Raw genomic sequence first — 20,630 nt, forward strand, 5'->3', positions numbered from 1 at the left:
CTCAAAACTGAATAGAAAAACTCAGACATTACAGGAGTCCATTCTGGACCAGTAGGCAAGCCAAGTGGCATGGAAGTGGAAGTAAACTATAAACGTGAGCTGCTACTGTTGCCAATCTGAGGAAATGCATGTGCTACTTGGTTACGGGTATGTGAAGGCAGGCATCATTTAGGTCTATGGTGACCACTAATACCTGAGGTGGCAGTAAAGTAACAGGCTCTGCAAAATCAGCATTCTGAATTCTGGGACTATTAAAACTTGTTCATGTGGAACAGACCCAGAATGGGTCTCCATGTGCCTTCATTTCTTAGCATAGAAAGTGTGGAATACAATATTCTTCCATCTCCAGACAAGACATTCTATATGGCTTCTGACTGTTGCATTTCTCTTAAAATTGTAGGTATAAAGACTGACTGGCCCTCTGAAACTTTGGGAATACCTCTGCAGTTTGAAATTTTCAGAAACTAACTTGTGACCATGGAGAGGTACATTCATCATCGATTACTCCTTTCCAACAAATGCCTTTACCTGATGGAAGGAAGTGGTTGGTAGGAGATGGAGGATTTCTGCAGCCTGGCTGAATCAAAGCCGTTCCATCTTACAGTCATGGCCCTTACAGTCCCCTAGGGTTTTCCTTTGGATTTGCTTGCCATTTATTCTGAAAGGTTTCCATTTCCTGATATGTTTTGTTTACATACAAGGGGGCAAATACTTTGCTGGGTAGTTTATGCTAAATTTAGAAACCTGAGCCCGACAAAGTTGCTCAACAGACTGCATGGTCTTAGTTTCTCCTTCCATGCCTTGAACAGTCCTTTCAGCAGGGTGTCTAGAGAGATTATCCCTGTCCACATCTGCATTATGGAACTCCATATTCACATGATTTTGGCGGGGGGGGCTCAACCAGAAATGTCTTCAAACACCATGGTGCTGTTGCCCTACATGATATCCATCCACAGTACTGTTAAGTACCACAGTTGTAGATCTCAGAGTACTTCACTGCTGGAGTACAGAGTTTCAGGAATTCCTTCACACAGGAGACCATGGTCAGCACAAATATCAGAGAACTTAATCTTCTACCAGCCAACAAACACCCCTCCCTACCACACAAGAGCATCAGTTCAACCAGTACCATCTTCAGGTCTTTATTGCCTGGAGATCAAAGGTCCAACTGTCCTGCAGGGTCACACAACCAATCCTATCCTAAAGAAAATTTCTAGGAGTTGCAAGCGGAGAGGAGAGAGGAAGAAAGGGTGATGAACAGAGTATCCACACCAATCGTAGTTACCTGAAGAAAAGGGAGAGGTACGTTAGAAAGAATAATGCAATAGTGATCGACTTGAACATCTACAACTATGAGAAGTTCCTAACACAACTGTACTATGTTCTTCGGAGTCACTGATGTTGCACTGAGTCTTTGGAAGAGTCCCAGAGTTAGCTGAGTGGGTGCATGGCTGGCAAGTGATAGGAGTTGGTGAGACAAGGCTTTGCAGAAAGTAAAGACAAACCCATTCATGGTTCTAGAGGTAGCAATAAGGTTGAAATGGTTTGTTAGGGTATGCACTGAAGTCCAAGTCAACTGCTTCCAAAACATACCAAGTTGAGACCACTTTTAAAAAGGCTGTGGGGATTGCTTTTGCCCTGGAAGAATAAGCCTTAAGGGGCAGAGAACTGTACTTGCCATAATGGGAGTGGAAGAAGCAATGCAATTGGACATCAATTTAGATGAGTTTTGTTTAGTCACTGACTTTCCCTTCCATGTCCTCTGCAAAGGAAACAAAGAGCTAGTTTGTCCCGTTAGGAAATCTGGTTTGGTGCAAGTAGAATCTCAGCAGTCTGTAAATGTCCAAGGATTGGAAGATTGCTTCTCCCTTATTTTGTAGGTTTGAAGACTAAAAAGTAAATGGCCTGGTAGAAAGGAGAGCGCTGATGCAACCTTTGGCACAAAAGGAGGAATGGCCCAGAGGGAGACCTTGTCTTTATGGAAGATCAGGAAAGAATCATTGCTTGAGTCTGCAGTTCAGACATTCATCTAGCTGAAGCAGACGGTAGCAGGAGACTGGATTGCCAAGTGAGCATCTTTATACGTGCAAAGACAGACGACTGGGGTGGGGGTGGGGGGGTGGGGGGCAGTTTCTCAAACAAATGACAAGGTCCCAAGTAGGGAAGGGACATTCTTTGGGGTCAGATGCAACAGCCCTTTGAGAAACTATTTCATGTGAGAAAGACAGTAAGCAAGGGGGTGGGGGGGCATGCAGAAATCGCAGAGGCATATACCTTGATGGAAGAACAGGGCAAACCTTCCTTAGAGAGAGAGAACAGACATTCCAAAACTTCGGCTAATCTCACTGACTTAGAAAGTAACCTTTTTGATTAGCATCAAACAGAAAGCCTTTGCCACTTTGCAGGACAGCAGTTCCTGGTGGTACATTTTGGCTTATTACAGAATTGAGACAATGTCTTCAGTGAACAGATGCCTAGTAGGAATTAAGGACAGATCATTAAACCTGTGAAGTCCAGAATTTTGGGGACTGGGTGAATGAAATACCCTTTGTTCTGAGAAAGAACGCCCACACACAGTGGCATGAATTTGATCATCCCTTTGCTGATGGAAAGCAGCAAGGAGAAAGTACAGTTGTGTACACTTACCATTAATGTAGAGGTTTGAATGGATTTACTGTTGCAGTCATCACACTTGGGTTATCTGCCTGCAGGTAGCCCTCAGTCGGCCCGAATACCAGAGTCTTCGGATTTCTGTGTCGGATGCTGACACTTCTTCCATGAAGTCAGGTCGTAAGGGGGTTTAAAACACAGCCAACGCCATTACATCACTTTTTCTTGCTCCAGATGTCAGGAGCCCCCAAAATAGGGAGCAATTACATGGAGTGGAACACCTCCAGTAAAAAGTAAATAACACTGCCATAAGATATGGCCAAAAAGAGGATAGATAGAAAGTATAGAAAAGTCAGGGAGCTGGAGGGAGGATAAGCAGGACTGCAACAGTGAATACACTCGAACATCTACATTTAAGCTAAGTGTACACAACTGTACTATGTTCTTTGTGTTTCACTGTTGCAGTCATGACACTTGGGTTGATTCCCAAAGCTGAGGAAGGGTGGAAGCAGTCAAGAAGTATTACGGCTGGCTAGCAGGCCTTGAAAGACTGCTATGGCAAATCCAGCTCTGGATTTAGAAAAGACAGGTAAGTGGTAATGCTTAGTGAGGTATGTACAGAACTCCAGGTTGCAGCTTCCTGGATGTCCCTGGTAGGGACTCCCCTGAGAAATGTTGTAGAGGTTAAGGTAGCCCTGGTGGAATGAGTTCTGATCCCCTGTGGGGTAGGTTTTCCATGGTGTTTGTAGCAGAAATGGATGCAGTGTGCTACCCATTTGGAAATGGTTTGCTTTGAAATGGCCTTGCCCTCTGCCCCTGTAACAAAGCTGACTAGCAGCTGGTCAGATTTTCTGAAAGGTTTAGTCCTGTCAAGGTAGAACCTGAGCGGTCTTTGGACGTCCGAGTGCAGGATCCTTTCCCCTTTACTCACTGAGGATTAGGGAAAAAGGTTGGTAAATGGATGGATTGGTTTAAAGCCAAACTGGATACCACCTTGGGCATAAATGATGGGTTAGTCCTGGGGGAAACCCTGTCAGCATGGAAAATAATGAAGGGTTCCACAGCCATTAGTGCATGTAACTCAGACACACTTCTAGCTGAAGTGATGGCTAGAAGTAAGGCTGTTTTCCAAGAGAGGAATTTTAACTCTGCTCCAGCAGCAGGCTCAAAAGGGGGAAGCGTGAGCTTCTCTAGTACAAAGAGAAGGTCCCAGGCAGGGGTGCGAGCTCTCCTCGGGACCCATAAATTATTAGCTCCTCTCATGGACTGCTTGAGAGGGTGAGAAAAGAGAGGTAGCTCAGTATTGTAATGAGCTGAGATGGCAGAGGCATGAATCAGTTTATGAGAATAGGCCTTTGGGGAGCAGCTCTGCTAGGTAATGTAGGATTTGAGGTAAGATGGGCACGGCTGTGTCCTTTCCTTGAGACTGGCTCTAAGAACAATATCTTTTCCACTTTTCTGAATAGGATTTCCTAGTACCAGGCCTTCTGGCCTCAAGGATGACGTCCAGCACCTGTTTGCTGAGGGTTGCTGGTGGTGTATTCAGGGGATACATCAGACTGCAAGTATCAGGGTTTGCAGCTGTAGATGCAAAATCTCTCTCTCCTGCTGGGACAGCAGGGGGGGGGGTGTGATGTAGGTGCCAGGGTGGCACTGCTATCAGACTGCGCAGGAGTGGGTACCAGTGCTGGTGTGGCCAGTCTGGGGCAATAAGGATGGTCCTTGGTCTGTCCTGTTTGATCTTGAGTAGTACTAGAGAGGAGGGGCAGAGGGGAAAGGCATAAATTGAAAGGTTTTCTCATGTAAAGGATAGGGCATCCACTTTCCACGCTTGACTGACTATTTCTGGTGCAAAATTTGCTCAATTGATTGTTTTGTGGGGGAGGAAAACAGGTTCACCTCTGGTGTACCCCACCTGTGGATTAGAAGTTTGAATGAATTGGGTTTCATTTTCCAATTGTGTGGGTCCAAGTAGATTTCTGCTCGTCTGCCAGTGAATTCTGTTTGCCTGGCAGGAACTGAACTTGCAGGTGCACTTGGTTGCTCAAGGCTGTGTTCCACAGGGCCATGGCTAACCTGCAGAGTGGGTAGGAATGAGGTTCCCCACTGCTTGTTTATGTACCACATAACTCTGGTGTTGTCTGTGTTGTCTATCTTTATCAGGAGTTGTCCTGGAAGGATAAGGTACCTGAAGGCTGTCAGAGCATTCTGAACAGCCAACATTTCTTTTTGATTGATACGCTGGGGAATTTGTCCTGGGCTCCATTTGCCTTGAATGCATTTGCCTGCAGTGTGAGCACCCCATGCATAGTCTGATGCATCTGTTGTCAGGGTTTGGGCAGCGATGGGTTGAGTGAAAGGAAGTCCCTTGTTGTGGTTGCACGCCTCTGCCCACACCAAAGGAATGCTGCCCTTAGACAAGGAATGACAGAAATCAGTGTTTCCAGGTCCTGAGAATGTTGACACCAGAGACATTTTAAGTACCACTGAAGTTTCCTCATATGCAGTCTTGCATATGGAATTAGTAGAATGCATGAGGCCATGAACCCTAGGGCTTGCAGTATTTTTCTTGCAGATAGCTGGGTTTTGGTGGCCATTAGTTTGTAGTTGGTCAAATAAACCGTTTTTTCTTGAGTGAGGAATGCCATCTGGGAAGTTGTGTTCACGCTTGCTCCCAGGAATACAATCTTTTGGCTGAGCACCAGTTGTGATTTCTTTTCACTGATGGTGTACCCCAGAGAATTTGGAAGTCTCTTTACAAATGCCAGGTGCTGAAGTAGCAATTCCTGACTGTCCGCCTGAATCAGGCAATCGTCCAAGTATGGGTAAATTTGAATATTTCTCTACCTGCGGTATGCAATGGCTGGAGCCAGGCAATTTGTGAATACCCTGGGTGCAGTACATAAGCTAAAGAGAAGTGCAGAAGAACTGACAGTGTATACAGCCTGCCCTGAAACGTAGATATTTCCTGCAAGATTCCCTTATGGAGACGTGCACATAAGCTTCTTTTAAGTCTAGGGTGACTAGCCAGGTGTCCTTGGCTAGCATAGGAAGAAACTTTTGCAGTGTAAACATTCTGAATTTTGGGACCACCAGGAAGGTGCTGAGAATTGACAGATCCAGGATAGGGTGCCAAGAGCTCTCTTTCCTGGGCACCAGAACAGTCTAGAGTAGAAAACCCTTCCCCTCTGCCCTACTGGAACAGGCTGAATAGCCCTGATACTGAAGATAAAGTACTTGCTTTTGAACCTCAGCCCACTGGTTTGGAGGAAGGTATGGCAACCAGCTTGGGGTTGGCAGTAAGTGAAAGTAGAATCTGTATCCCTGGGATACAATGTTTAGGAACCATATGTACTGGGTAATGGACATCCAGTTTTTTGCATGCAGGGCGTGTTTTCCTCCTAAGGGTGCAAGTACTTGGGCATGGCTGGGAAGGATGATAGACAAGTCACTGTGAACTTTTTCCATAAGGGGGTGGGGCTTACCACTCCCTGTTTTTGAGGTGGGATAAGGAGAAAATTACAGTCAGCTGCCTGTCGGGTGCCAGGATCCGCCACATAACGCATGCACTCAAGTCACTCCACAACAAGTACAAATATGACTCTGTCATTGTCCATGTTGGCGTGAATGACTTGAGACGTACCTCCCTGGACTACATGAAAAGAGACATGGAAGAGCTCTCGGATCATGTGGCCCAGGCAGGTATGACCCTAGCCCTGAGTAGCATCCTGCCTTCGCCCAGAATACCACAATATAAGGCTAAAATGATTGACTTCAACAATTGGCTAAGCTTCTGGTGTCATTCAAAGGGGATCCAGTATCTGTCTGCCTGGGATGACATGATTGACAGACCACGATGCTTTGCCAGAGATGGTCTGCACCTGTCGCCCCTGGGATTCAAGTTACTGGCTAAGGCTCTTGCCACCCCTATAGTGCCTTTTTTAGGCAAACTTCAAAGGACAAAACCACCACCGTAACAGGTACAAGCATGCAAAATCTGAAGGTAATGCTACTCAATGCTAGAAGTCTAAACCTCAAAATGCACTCTCTCGAGGCACTCCTAAAAATGGAGAACATCGATATCTGTGCAGTAACTGAGACCTGGTTCAAGGCTCCAGAGAGCACCCCTGCAATACCAGGCGGCTACAACTCTTACCACACTTTTCGGCCACCAAACCAGGACCGAAACACTAAAGGTGGAGGAGTGTCAATATTCACCAAGGATATTCACACCACCAGGCTAGTTGGCCAACACAATGTGTCTGAAATTCTCCAAGTGCAACTAACACTAGGTAAGACTGCAATCCAAATTGTAGCTTGCTACAGATCCCCCACCATACCCCAAGATTCTCACTACACCTTTCTAAACATACTGGAAAATATTAAGATAGAACCAAACACCCTAATACTGGGTGATTTTAACTACCCTGCCATTAACTGGGAAAACTACTCATGTCCCAACACCTTTGCAACGGTTCTTGGAATTCATAAATTCCAATGCCCTGGATCAACTAATCCATAGTCCCACCAGGGCTCCAATATCCTAGACCTGGTCATTACCAACATGGGAAATCAATGCTCCATACCTATGGTCACCCCTCGTTAGTCAGGTCTGACCATAAGCTAATCACCCTTAACATCCACATCCCACCCCACCCCCAGTAAAGAAACCACCATAAAAACTTCTCCAAAGCCAACTTCATGCTACTCAAGTCAGAAGTGACAAACTTCATAACACCCATGCAGACGGAACTGAAAGTTCAACTGCTGAATCCTACACTAAGGCACTGTACGAGCACATCCACTCATGCATGAATCGTGCCATCCCAAATAGAACCAAAATGCTCTCATCCAAAAAAGGAAGCCAATCTGGTGGTCCCCTGCCATAAACAAACTTTACAACAAAAGGAAGAAACTTTTGCAGAAAAGAGGAAAATCCCAGGATGCAAAACTCCTTACTAGCCTCAGTAAGAAACTGAGATGCCTCATAAAATCCTCCAAAGCTAGTTACGAAAATAAAATTGCCAAAGATTCCAAAGACAACCACAAAGCATTCTATAACTATGTCAAGAATCTAAATGGCAATGCTCAGATCTGCTCTGAGCTAAAACAGAATGGCATTAAATATACTGATCCAAAGGATACTGCCAATATCCTGGCAGATCGATTCAGTGCCAACTTCACCCCCCTCTCACCCCCTAAATGGCCCATCTCAATACCGGAAGATTGCCAAATTCCGGTACAAAACGCACTCTCTAAAGCCAAGAATACAGCATCCATGGGACCAGATGACATCCCGGGCTGTGTGCTACATGAACTACAATATGAACTGGCACCTCACCTAAGTGTCATGTTTAATCATAGCCTCACCTCAGGTTTTGTGCCCACTGAGTGGCGCAGAGCTACAGTTATCCCAATCCACAAGGGGGGATCCACCTTGGATCCCGGAAACTACCGTCCCATCAGTCTGACAAGCCTTATCTGCAAGGCCATGGAGCGTATTATCATGGAACTTATAAACAAAGACATTGGCAACCTTCAAACACTGGACCCCACCCAGTTTGGGTTCGTGAAGGGCCGATCTTGTCTCCTGAACCTGATTGACTTCTTTGAATCGGTCTCCAGAGCCATGGACAAGGGTAAGGTGGTCCACACAGCCTATCTAGACCTTGCCAAGGCCTTTGACACCATCCCCCACTCTGGAATCATAGATAAACTTACTAAGTTGGGCATTAATCCCTATGTCACCCAATGGGTTGCTAAATGGCTTACTGATAGAACCCACACTGTAAAAGTAGCTGACTCCAAATCCAGCTCCAGACAAGTGACAAGTGGAGTACTTCAGGGTTCAGTCCTGGGGCCGCTCTTGTTTGGCATCTACTTCTCTGAAGTACAGGTCAACACTAAGGGACTCTGGCTAACAAAGTTTGCAGATGACTGCAAACTGGGAGCCATTATTGAATCCCCAAATGATGTGGATACTCTACAAAAGGGCCTTACAGAAACAGATGATTGGTGCCAGAGCCATGGGCTCAAGCTCAATGCCAAGAAATGTATTGTTATCCCCTTTGGGAAAAAACATGTATCCATGAATTACCATATAGGTGGCAGTACACTAAACACAGAAAGTGTGATAAGAGACTTAGGGACACAGGTGGACAGTGGTCTCACCTTCGATAACCACATCGCCACAACAGTCAGGAAATCCTTCTATGTGGCACACCTCATCACGAAGGGCTTTTCATCCAGAAAGGAGGAGGTCATTGTCCCACTGTACTCATCCCTCATTAGACCCATTATAGAATACAACGCCCCATTTGGTATGTACCTCTCAAGACATCTGCAACAGCTGGAAAGGCCTCAGAAATACCTCACTAAAAGAATCACAGGCCTAAAGCAGATGCCCTACACTGACCGCCTTAAAAACTCCAGCTATACTCTGTCACATATCGTCTACTCAGAGGCGATCTCTGCTTAACATACAAGGCCATGTCAAACCCAGAGCTGTTGGACATGCTACACTTAAAGAAATCCCAATCCCTCAGAGCTACACGCTCCAGGGATCTAAACCTTGTCATCACAATAAACAAAACATGCTGGAGGGATAGGTTCCTGACCCAGAGACTCCCCAGACTCTGGAATAGATTGCCCATACATGTCAAGCAGAGTGCCTCTTTGGACCTCTTCAAGAGGAACCTTGACAATTGGATGGGAGAAAGGAAATTCACCCCAGGGATCACGTCAGTCGCCCTGCTAGACAGGGGTCCAGGAAAGTAAATAATGTGGGAAGAAATAGCCAGGGAATTGTTATGGCTAGCCTTGTATAGGCCCTAGGGCTGATAGCCTAGTACCAACCTATGAACCAATGAACCATTGTTTAGATCTCTGCATACCCCGAGACTGTAGTCTTGGTGGTCTGTTGCTCCTGGCTTTGGACTGAAAAGGCCTGGGAGGGACTGGAAAGGACCAGTTTTTAAAAGGCCATTGCCTACTGAATCAAGTGGCTGCACCTATAAGAAATCTTTAACAGTTTGCATAGATGCAGCTTTTTCCTCCATCTTTTCAAGAACTTCTGCTTTTGTGCCAAACGTTCCTGGTTTAATGGAGCATCTAGTCATTTTGCTTTGACATGATCTGGCCAGATTTGTTCCTTCAGCCAAGCATGCCTTCTCAGTACAGACCCAGTGACAGCAGCCCTGCAAGATGCTTCTAAGGCATCAAAACCACACTGCAAAGTATGTTTACTAACTTGGTTTGCAGAATACATTAACTCTTGTAAATCTTTACTTTCTGTACAATCTAGAAGCAACAACTTTTTATTTAATTAGTTCCATGATATGCTGCTGGTACTTCAATATGTGAAACTGTCAATTATTACGAATGGACACCTTATCCTTATGGAACACTAAAGGAGGAGGAGGAGCCATAAGGGCTTGAAGTTCAGATACTGATCAGGCAGCAGCAAGGGCTAACAAAAGTACAGCCTTCCAAGAACAATACTGTAAGGAAGCTGAAGCTGCAGGCTCAAAAAGAGCCCGAGATCCCAGGGAGGAGGAACAGAGTTCCTAGGAGGCCAAGCATGAAGGACACCTTTAAGAAATTGTTTAGCTTCAAATCTAGAAGCTAAAGGCAGACAAGTAGAAACAGCTGGTTAAGTGGGCCAATAAGCCAACCCAGCACTGAGCAGTTCACACAAGGAACATCCATACAAAGTTGAATCAGGTAACAAGAAAGACACCAACAGAAAACCTCTTCTGTCTGGATAAGTAGAACTTCCTGGTCTTCTAGAGGACCCCTAAGCACGTTCTCAGAAAAAAGGTGTCTGTACGGAATCAAAATCCTGTCACCCACAGTCCCACAGTGTCAGTTGAAGAGTGGACAGGTAGGGATGGATGAGAGATCCCTTGTCTTGTGGGAGTCGGTCTACCCTAGGAGGTAACTTACGATGACAGCCCTTGGCTAAATGCAGAAGGAACCAATGCTGTCTAGGCCAAAAGGGAGTCACCAACAAGATTGTGGCAGCATCCTACTGAATTCTGAATGGGACTTTAAAGAATGAGGGGAAGGAAAGGCATAAAGAAACTTCCCTTTCCAAAAAAAAAAAAAAAAAAAAAAAAGAAAGGGTGTTCACCTTCCAAACCAGAGAACTTATGACCCTGGCACAACACAGAGGAAGTTGTCTGTTCAGAAGGAAGACAAAAAGAATCATTTGAGGAGTAACCCACTGGTGGGCAAAGTCCAGAAACACATCCCTGTGAAGCATCCATTCATGGGATTGACTTATGGACCTGCTCAGACAGTCTGCCACAATGTTCAGACCTGAAGGAATGTAAACTGCCTGATGAGTCGCTTGATATTGGACAGCTAATTCCCACACTAGAAGTGCCAACTGGCAAAAAAGATGCCACACCCCCCCCCCCCCCCCTTATTTGCTGACATACCACATCACTGTGGTATTTGTAAACAGCTTTAGAGGTCCTGGGGAGAAGAGGGTAGAAGGTTTGAAGAGCCAGCAGAAGAGCTCTCACCCTCTTGACGCTGATGTAGTCTGTCTGTTGAGGCGACCAAACTTCCTATACCTTTACAGAGCCAAAGGTTACTTCTAATCTCATGTATGAAGCATATGTGACCAGCTTTTGAGAGGAAAGAGAGGGCTGAAAAAGAAGCTCTGAATTGCGAGTCAGCTGCTGAATCCACCACTGAAATTCCAGTTTGAGACATGGAAGAAGAGGAGCTAAAAATATTGAGGGGATGAGAATGTTGAAGCCAAAATGACTTTAGAAACCACTGAAATTTTCTCATATGGAGCTTGGCAAATGGGAGGATGGCAATGGTGGAGGCCATAAACCCTACAGCTATCAGAAATTAACTGGCTGTTACTGAAGTCAGAGGAAGAAGGGACTGAAAGAAAGAAATTATAGTTGGGGCCTTTTGGAGGAGACACGTATGCCAGCATTGGAAGAGTCTGGACACTGCACTCCAGAAAGACAATACTGTGGAGAAGTCAGAAAGGACATTTTGAAATTTATAGTGAACCCCAGGGCTTTGCAGAAGGGAAATGGCAAAGTGAAGATTTTACAGTAAAATCTTTGGAGAGAATGCCTGAAATAAGAGACTGTCCCAACCAAGTAGGGAAGACTTAAATCACCCTTAGTCTACAAAAAGCAATCACAGAAGCAAGGCATTTGGTGAATAGACTTGGGACAATAGAAAGGCCAAATGGAAAAACACAGAACAGAAAATGCCAGGAAGCAGTGGAATGTGAAAACTTCCTGAAAAGGGGATGAATAGGGATATGAAGATAAACATCCTCGAGGCCTAGAGGCACGAGAAAAGTCCGAGGAAGAAGCAGAGGGAACAATGCCTGAAGGGACAACATTCTACAGCAAAGGACCTTAAGAAAGGTATTTTAAGTGAGAAAGATCCAGAATGGATATCCAAGTGCCCCCGTTACAGGGAACCAAAAACATTCTGGAGTAAAACCACTTTCCCCCTTTCAGACACTGGAACTTCCTGAACAGTTCCGAGTCAAAAGATCCTGAAGCACCCATGGAAAGAAGACCAACTGTTCCCAGGGGGGCTGAGGAATGCCCATGAGAGGAGGAAGAGATTTCCATGGGTCTATTTTATGCACTCAAAACATGAAAAACACAAATCCAAATAGCGCAATAGAGTGAAAAGTGAATATGTCAAACGTACTAAAGCACGGAATTTAAAACCTTGAACTGTCATAGTCGGCCAACCCACCACCCACAAAACACTACCTACGCAAACACAATAAAAAAAACGCATACATACACTAACCAAAACCCTACTTCTAACCCTAAATTAAAGCACCAAAACCCTACTGCTAACCCTACAATAAACTCCACATACACAACTATCTATGCACTATCCTTAACCCCTCCCTAAACCTAAGGTCCGTAACTACCGCACACTTCCCCTTCGGAGCTATACCCAAACTAAATATTCTACACACATACACTTAAAACCCTACGCTAAATCTTACATACACTACTGACCTATGCACTTACCTTAACCCCTCCCTAACCCTAAGGTCTCTGACTAGCGCACACTTACCTTACGGAGCTATACCGCAGATGGGCCAACTATGCGAATTCGATATTTCCACTTTCGCAGTTCACTCTTTAGGTGTCGCGCTATTAGTATTCGGGTTTTTCAGCTTTCGGGCAAATAAAGTAGACCCGATTTCCACACCATGTAATAATCTAGGTGGATGAGCAGAACCCAGGAATCCAGACCAATTTTAAACAAACAGGAAGGGACAGGGAAAGATGAAGAGCAAGAGAAATGTGGCTGAAAATAACAGGATAGTTAGATAGCACCTGGTTATCAAGAAAAGGAAGTTTGAGTCACAGGAGTCTGAAGAAGCTTTAGCAGAAGTAGCCCTCTTACCACACTTTTCACACTTTGGAGAAGGGCGAGACTGCTTACAAAGGTCAGCTTTTTAACTTCTTTGAAAAGTTAGCCACGGGAGAAATAAAAACATGTTTAAGTTCCTGTAAAGCCTTATCCTGAAAGGACTTACAATCAGAAGCTGCACCAAATAAATGCTTGCTATCCAGAGGAGCATCTATCAATTTAGCATTAATATCAGGCAAAGGTTGAAGTCAAAGCCAGGAATATCTCATAACAAAATCAAAAGCAGCAACTCTGGAAGAAGCATATACTGCATCATAACTGCACTTAACAGAATGGCGAACCACCTGAAAAGTGGTCCCCAGCAAGGAGTGTATGGAAGTCTTCCATTCAGACTTGGGGAGGTTGGAAAATACCTGACAGAACTGAAAAAGAGCAGGAAAAACATGCTTCTTTTTTTCTTTGTTTTTCAATGGGACATCTGCCCTGAAAAACTTAGAAGGTTCAGACACCAGACTACATTCAACAACTCTAACCAAAATCTGAGGAACATCCTATGCCCTTCAGTGATAATCAGCCGCAGTTTGTCCTGAGCATCCAAAGCGGACATCTGCAAGGCCTCCAGGGATGTGTGTGAATTCAGATATGTGCCAACTCCAAAGCAGTCGCAGCAGAGGAACCCAACATATGAGCCGGGTGATCCTCCGGGCTTTCACTAGACAAAGGAGACCCATCCAGTTCATGTGGCACAGCAGAAGAATCAGACCTAGACTTCTAGGCCTTTTTTGTCACAGACGGCTGACCCTCCGAGCAGGAAGTTGCCTCCATAGTGTCTTTTGCTAAAAGCGTAAAATGTTAGTCCTCTAAATACAGAGCCAAAGAGGAAAGTCTACTACTGAAAGTCTTTGGGACAAAGCCTGACAAATGAAACAGGACTTATGGTCTTGGGAAACACCTGAAAAAATGAGCACTGCTTGTGACAGTCTTTATGGGTAAGCTGTCTCCTCCACTGGCATTTACCCTTCTTGGATGACATGAACCCCATAAGCAACAATACAAAAGGAAAAAAAGACAACAGCAACCATCCCAACGGATCCCAACAATAAATCTGGCATTCAGACTGGTGGCAAAGAAGTTCTGAGAATGGTACATCTAGATTTCACCTTTATGCCCTACGCTGTACCCGGGGAGCATATGTGAGACGTACGGCGTACCTTAAAGCAACCTAAAGTACAGTTTTGTACACTTACCATAAATGTAGATGTTAGAGTGTATTCACTGTTGCAGTCATTACATCTGGGTAATCTGCTGGCAGGTTGCCCTCAGTCAGACTGATTAACAAAGTCTTGGGTCCTGTGTCGGTTGCTGTCCCTTCTTCCATGAAGTCGGGTCATCAGGGGTATAAAACATGCAGCCGACGCCATTACATCAGTTTTTCTTGCCCCAGATGTCAGGTGCCCCCCTAATGGGGAGTAAATACACAAAAACACAAAGGTATACCCTCCAACCAAAAGCAAATACACCAAAAAGGCTTTTAAGCGTAGTAAAGGAAAGGAGAGGTATAGTCAGAAAAACTAGGGGGCTGGAGGGAGGGTAACCAGGACTGCAACAGTGAATACACTCGAACATCTACATTTATGGTAAGTGTACACAACTGTACTATGTTCGTGTTTCACTGTTGCAGTCATTACATTTGGGTAGATTCCCAAAGCTATGGTTGGGAGGAGTTTATACAGCATTAGGGCCAGTTATAAGGCCCTGCAAGACAGCAGTGGCAAAGCCAGCTCTGGATTTAGAGAAAATTGGTAAATGATGATGCTTGGTGAAAGTATGTACAGAACTCCAGGTAGCAGCTTCTAGGATATCCCTGGTAGGAACACCTCTGAGAAAGGCTGCAGAAGTAGATGTAGCCCTGGTGGAGTGAGATCTGATCCCCTGGGGGATAGGTTTTCCATGGTGCTTACAGCAGAAATGAATGCAATGGCTTACCCATTTAGAAATGGTTTGTTTTGAAAAAGCCTTCCCTGGTCTCAGGCACAGAATCTTTTCCATTTCTCAGCATAAGATTTTCTAGTACTAGGTGGTCCCGCCTCTAAGATGACATCCATCACAGGTTTGCTGAGGGATGATAAGGGTGAATAAGTGATTAGCCAGGCTGCAAGGTTCAATGTTGGAAGCTGAGGGTGCAGAATCTGGTTCTCCTGCTGAGACAGCAGGGAAGGGGTCTGAGGCAGGTGCCATGGAGATGTGTGTGACACATTGCGCAGGAGGGGGTACCAGTGTTGGCACGGCCAATCTGGAGCAATCAAAATCATCCCTGTCCTGTTTGACTTTTAGTAGAACTTTGAAGAGCAGAGGCAGAGGGGGAAAGCCGTAGACTGATGTGTTTTTCCAGCTGAAGGACAGAGCATCCACTTTCCAGGCTTGTTTGTGGGAAGTCCTTGTGGAAAACTTGTCCAACTGGTAGTTCTGTGGGATAGATCTATGTCTGGGCTCCCCCATTCGCTTGTCAACATGCTGAAAATCCGTGGTTCCAGTTTCCATTCGTGTGGATAAATGAGGTTTCTGCTTAGTCCGTCTGCCAGTGTATTCAATTTTCCTGGCAGGAATTGAGCTTGTAGATGCACTTGGTAGCTCAAAGCTGTGCTCCACAATGCCATGACTTGTCTGCAGAGGAGGTAGGAATGTGTACCCCCCCCACTTGTTTATGAACCACATAACCGTGGTGTTGTCCATCTTTATCATTAGTTGTCCTGGAAGAATATAATCCTTGAAGGCTGTCAGAGCATTCTGTACAGATAACATTTCTTTTTGAATGATATGTAGGTGCACTTGATTTGGGTTCCATTTGCCCTGAATGCACTTCCCTGCCAGATGAGCCCCCCATGCATAGTCTGATGCATCTGTAGTTAGGGTGTGGGCAACAGGGGGTAGTGTGAATGGTAGTCCCTTGTTTTGCTGGCAGGCTTCTGCCCACCACAGGAACTCTAGGTGCAGGCATGGTATGATAGGAATCATTGTTTCCAGGCTGTGACAATGTTGACTTCATAGACTTTTTAGATACCACTGTAGTTTCCTCATATGCAGTCTTGCATATGGAATTAAAAGAATGCAGGAGGCCATGAACTCCAAGGCTTGCAGTATTTGTCTTACAGATAGCAGGGTTCTTGTGGCCACTTGTTTGAAGTTATCAAATGAATTTGCTTCTCTGGCGTGAGGAAAGCCATCTGGGCAGTTGTATTCAAGCTTGCACCCAGGAATGTAATCTGTTGACAGGGTACCAGTTGCGATTTCTTTTAGTTTATGGTGTACCCCAGACAAGTTAGAAAAAGACGTTATGTACTCAACATAACGTTCCATCTGAGTAGGTAACTTCATTTGTCTGCAACCTGTGGGTATTGGATCCGTCCTCGGATCCGAGCCGGCAACTTTACCTAGCTAAAAGTTCTGAGCTTCTAGCTCCCCCCCTACCCATAATCCCCTGCTACACATCCCCCATCCTCAGATCGAATTTGCCTATAAAAACTTCACAAGACCCTCGAAAGAGGCCAGTAACCTACTGCCTAACAGCATGAGCAATCCTATCCCATGGTTAAGAAGCACGAAACTGGTTAGGGGGAATGGAGGGGGGGGGCGGTTGCAGACAAATGAAGTTACCTACTCAGATGGAACGTTACGGTGAGTACATAACTTCTTTATCTGAAGTAGTTAACTTCATTTGGTCTGCGACCTGTGGGACAGAGTCCCCAGCTACCTAGAAACCTTGGGCGGCCCTCAAGGAAGAATATTCCGGAGCACCGCGGAGCCAAAGGAAGCCCTACTCCTGGATATCATATCCAATTTATAATGGGAAATGAATGTATGAGAGGAGGACCAAGTAGCGGCTGAACATATGTCTATAGGGACTCTAGAACAGAACACTGTAGAGGTAGCTATGGATCTGGTTGAATGAGCATGGATTCCCACAGGTACCGGTTTGTTTGAAGCTAAATAGGCCTGAATGATGCATTGTGCAATCCAGTTGGCTAAAGTAACTTTGGTAATAGGTTTACCTAGAGAAGACTTGGCAAAGGACACAAACAATTGATCAGATTTGTGGTTGGTTGCTGTCCTGTGCAAATAAAAACGCAGTTGTCTATGTACATCCAATTTGTGTAATGTGTATTCCCCTTTGTTCTGGAAATTGGGGAAAAACACTGGCAGATTAATAGACTGATTAATATTCGACTCAGAGGCTACTTTAGGGAGGATGGAAGGATTAGTCCCGAGAGAAACTCTGTCGTTATGAAATATTAGGTAAGGGGGTTTCATACAGAGGGCTTGAAGCTCAGACACTCTCCTGGCTGAAGTTATTGCAATCAGGAAGGCTGTTTTCCAAGATAAAAATTTCAACTGAGCAGAAGCAGCCGGTTCAAAAGGAGGGCCCGTCAAAGCCTGTAGGACCAATGTTAAGTCCCATGGTGGGACTGCAGACTTAACTGGCAGTTTTAACAGAAAGGCACCTTTTAAAAAAGTTTTGCAAATCCTGGTGGAAGCCAGTGATCCTACATCAACTCCAACATGAAAATGAGAGATGGCTGCCAACTGTACTTTAACCGTAGATGCACTGGCTCCCTGATGAAAGATATGGGACAGAAAATAAAGAATCATTGGAATAGGGACAGTAAAGGGGTCTAAGCCCCTGTCTTTGGCCCAGATGGAAAAACGTTTCCATTTACTACTGTCGATTTTTCTGGTAGGTTTGTGTGCTGCTACCAGAATAGCTTTCACTGGTGATGAGATACCGGGAGTCCTTGCTATCAGCGGAACTGGATCAACCAAGCCGTGAGCTTGAGGTCGTCCAGGTTTGGGGGTTGTAATCCCGCAGGATGAGAAATTAGATCCGGAATGGGATCTAAGAGATCCTAGGAGGAACTATACTGTGAGACCGCAGGTAAGGGAACCAGATCTGGCGAGGCCAGAATGGGGCTATGAGGATTATCTTGCTCCCCAACAGATGGGCTTTCTGCAGGAACTTCGTCATGAGCGGAGGATAAGCATAAAGGAGACCGGGGGACCAAGCATGAACCAGAGCGTCTCTGGGGCTCTCCCCTACTGGGGGAATTAGAGCGAAAAATTCGCTGCACTTTGTGCTTGACGGAGAAGCAAAAAGATTGCAGCAAGGTAGACCCCATTTGAGGAAGATTTGTTTCGCTACTAACGGGTTTAGAGACCACTCGTACGGTGTGAGGATCAAGCAACTTAGCTTGTCCGCAAGAATGTTGGTCTGGCCCGGAATGTGCGTTGCTACCAGAAAGCAGTTGGTGGAGATCGCCCATTCCCAAACTCTCTCAGCCTCTCGGCAAAGGGGATAAGATCTGGTTCCTCCCTGTTTGTTGATGTACCAGACTACAGCCATGTTGTCTGCCTGAATTGCAATAGTTCCTGGAGGAAGAAGGTCTTGTAGGGCTTGCAACACCAGAAGCACTGCCCAAATCTTCAGAACATTGATATGCAGAACGGTCTCTGAGGGAGTCCACATGCCTTGGACGGTTCTGCCCATAGCGTGCCTCCCCCCACCAGAGACGAGAAGCATCCGTGGTCAACGTGGCTTGGGGCTGAGGCATGAAACGGTCTCCCCTCTCGCAGCTCCTGAGTGTGAAGCCACCAAGAAGGGAGTCCTTGCAAACCCTGCTCAAGGGAATCAGGGTGTTCAAGGGGTGCAGTAAAAGTGACCATTGGACCTGAAGAGTGCACTGAAGAATTCTCATGCGCAGTCGCGCAAAGGGCGACAGACCGATGGCTGCCGCCATAGTGCCCAGAGCTCTCAGGACTAATTACGTAGGTGGGGCTGGGGATTGGAGAATTGCCAAAACATGGAGACAAACTGTGCAACCAGTCTGTTTTTAGAAAGGCCTTGGAGTGGCGTGTATCTATCTTGGCCCCTAAAAATTCCAGAACCTGCACCGGATGAAGGAAGATTTTTGAAGGTTTACAGTAATAACCAGACGCTGAGTAAGAGCCAGGGTATAATCCCTGGCAGAGCAGAGCTGATACCTGGTGGAGGCAGTGAGGAGCCAGTCGTCCAGGTATGGAAAGACCCGAATGCCCTGAAGTTTCAGGTGGGCTGCGACCACTGCCATGACCTTGGTTAACACCCTGGGGGCTGAGGTGAGGCCGAATGGAAGAGCCCTGAACTGATGGTGACTGGCTCCCAGCCGAAAGCGGAGGAACCTCCTGGATCCTCTGTCCATTAAAATGTGGTAGTACGCATCCTTGAGGTCTACGCAGCACATCCAGTCGTTCTCCCGTAGGAAGAGGAGAATAGATTGCAGAGTGACCATCTGGAATTTCTCTTTGGGGATGAACAGGTTTAGAGATGCAAGGTCTAGGATAGGCCTCATGTCCCCCATCTTTTTTGGCACTAAAAAGAACCTGGAGTAATTTCCCAATCCGGACTGGCCTGGGGGGACATGCTGGATGGCTCTTTTTTTCTAATAGCTTCGAAATTTCTGAAACTGCTGCCTCCCTTTGATCGGATGGGACATCGGGGAGGCGATTCAAAGGAGGGGGAAAGACTCAAAAAGGGAATGGAATAACCTCGATATAATTCGGAGCACCCACCGATCCGTAGTAATGGACTCCCAAGTTTGGAGGTGCTCCGACAGATGCCCCCCCCCCCCCGACTGCCTCCAGAGAGGGACAGTCGGGTAAGCCCTCAGGGCTGTTGCGTGGGCCTCTCAGAGACAGGCTCTCGAGACCAGAGATTCCTCTCGCCCCCCCCCTCTGCCTCTGGGCCGGCATCCACCTTGTCCTCTCCTCTGCCTCTGAAGGGCGAGGGGTCCAAAGCGGGACGGGACTGCTGTGATTACCGGAACCACGTCTTTTGTCCCCTCTGGTTCCTCGAGAAGGACCATTGGGGGCTAGAGAAGCGGAGCCCGACGGCAGACAGCGTCTTTCTCGTTTTGGACCAGCGTGTCGCGGACGGTCTTGCCAAAGAGCGTAGAACCGTCAAAGGGCGTGTTTGCAAAGGACGCCTTGAAGGGTTCCACAAAATCGCAAAGGCGGAGCCAGGCATGGCGCAGCAGAGCGATGCCTGCTCCGCTGGCTCTAGCCACTTCCTCCGTGGCATGGGAGAGTAGCCACATAGATGTGTTAGTAATAGATTTCAGAGTGGCCATGCGAGCCGAAAAGGTGTGTTTGTCCTCGGCCGCCATGAACTTCGGGGGGGGCTTCAGCGTCTTCCTTAATCAAGTCTCGGAGTCTGATGACGTCTGCCATATAGTTCAGCGCCCTTACAGAGAAGGTAGCTGAAGCAAACATCCACTTTCCAATACGGTCCAACGTCCGAGATTCCTTATCTTGAGGGTGGAACAAAAAACTCTCCTGCGCTAGTTCCTTCTTGGTGGCAGCCGCCACCACCATGGCATCCACTGGAGAACCTATAGACCACGCCAGCCTATCAGAAGGGGGACTAAGTATTTTTGTCTGGCCTTCTGGGGATTGGCTCCACGGTGTCCGGCTCCTTCCAAGCCCTGGTGGTAATTAAATCCACCAGGGGGTCAGCCAGGGGGCGACACCCAAGAAGTAGACGGGCCTGCATCAAACGCCTCCAGGAACACAGACTCGTCCGAGGAAGGTTTTTGGGCAGACCACCCTCC

At 46.4% G+C, this 20,630-nt stretch overlaps 1 protein-coding gene across 1 annotated transcript in view; it reads right to left on the bottom strand.

Annotated features, from left to right (window-relative positions):
* Window positions 1-20,630, bottom strand: part of LOC122805303 (pre-mRNA-processing factor 39-like) — a 1,105,266-nt gene that overhangs the window by 393,508 nt on the left and 691,128 nt on the right. The window lies entirely within an intron of this gene.

The sequence above is a fragment of the Protopterus annectens genome, chromosome 6.part1, assembly GCF_019279795.1.
Source record: "Protopterus annectens isolate FY-2018-M chromosome 6.part1, PAN1.0, whole genome shotgun sequence".
In the NCBI taxonomy this organism is placed as follows: domain Eukaryota; kingdom Metazoa; phylum Chordata; order Ceratodontiformes; family Protopteridae; genus Protopterus; species Protopterus annectens.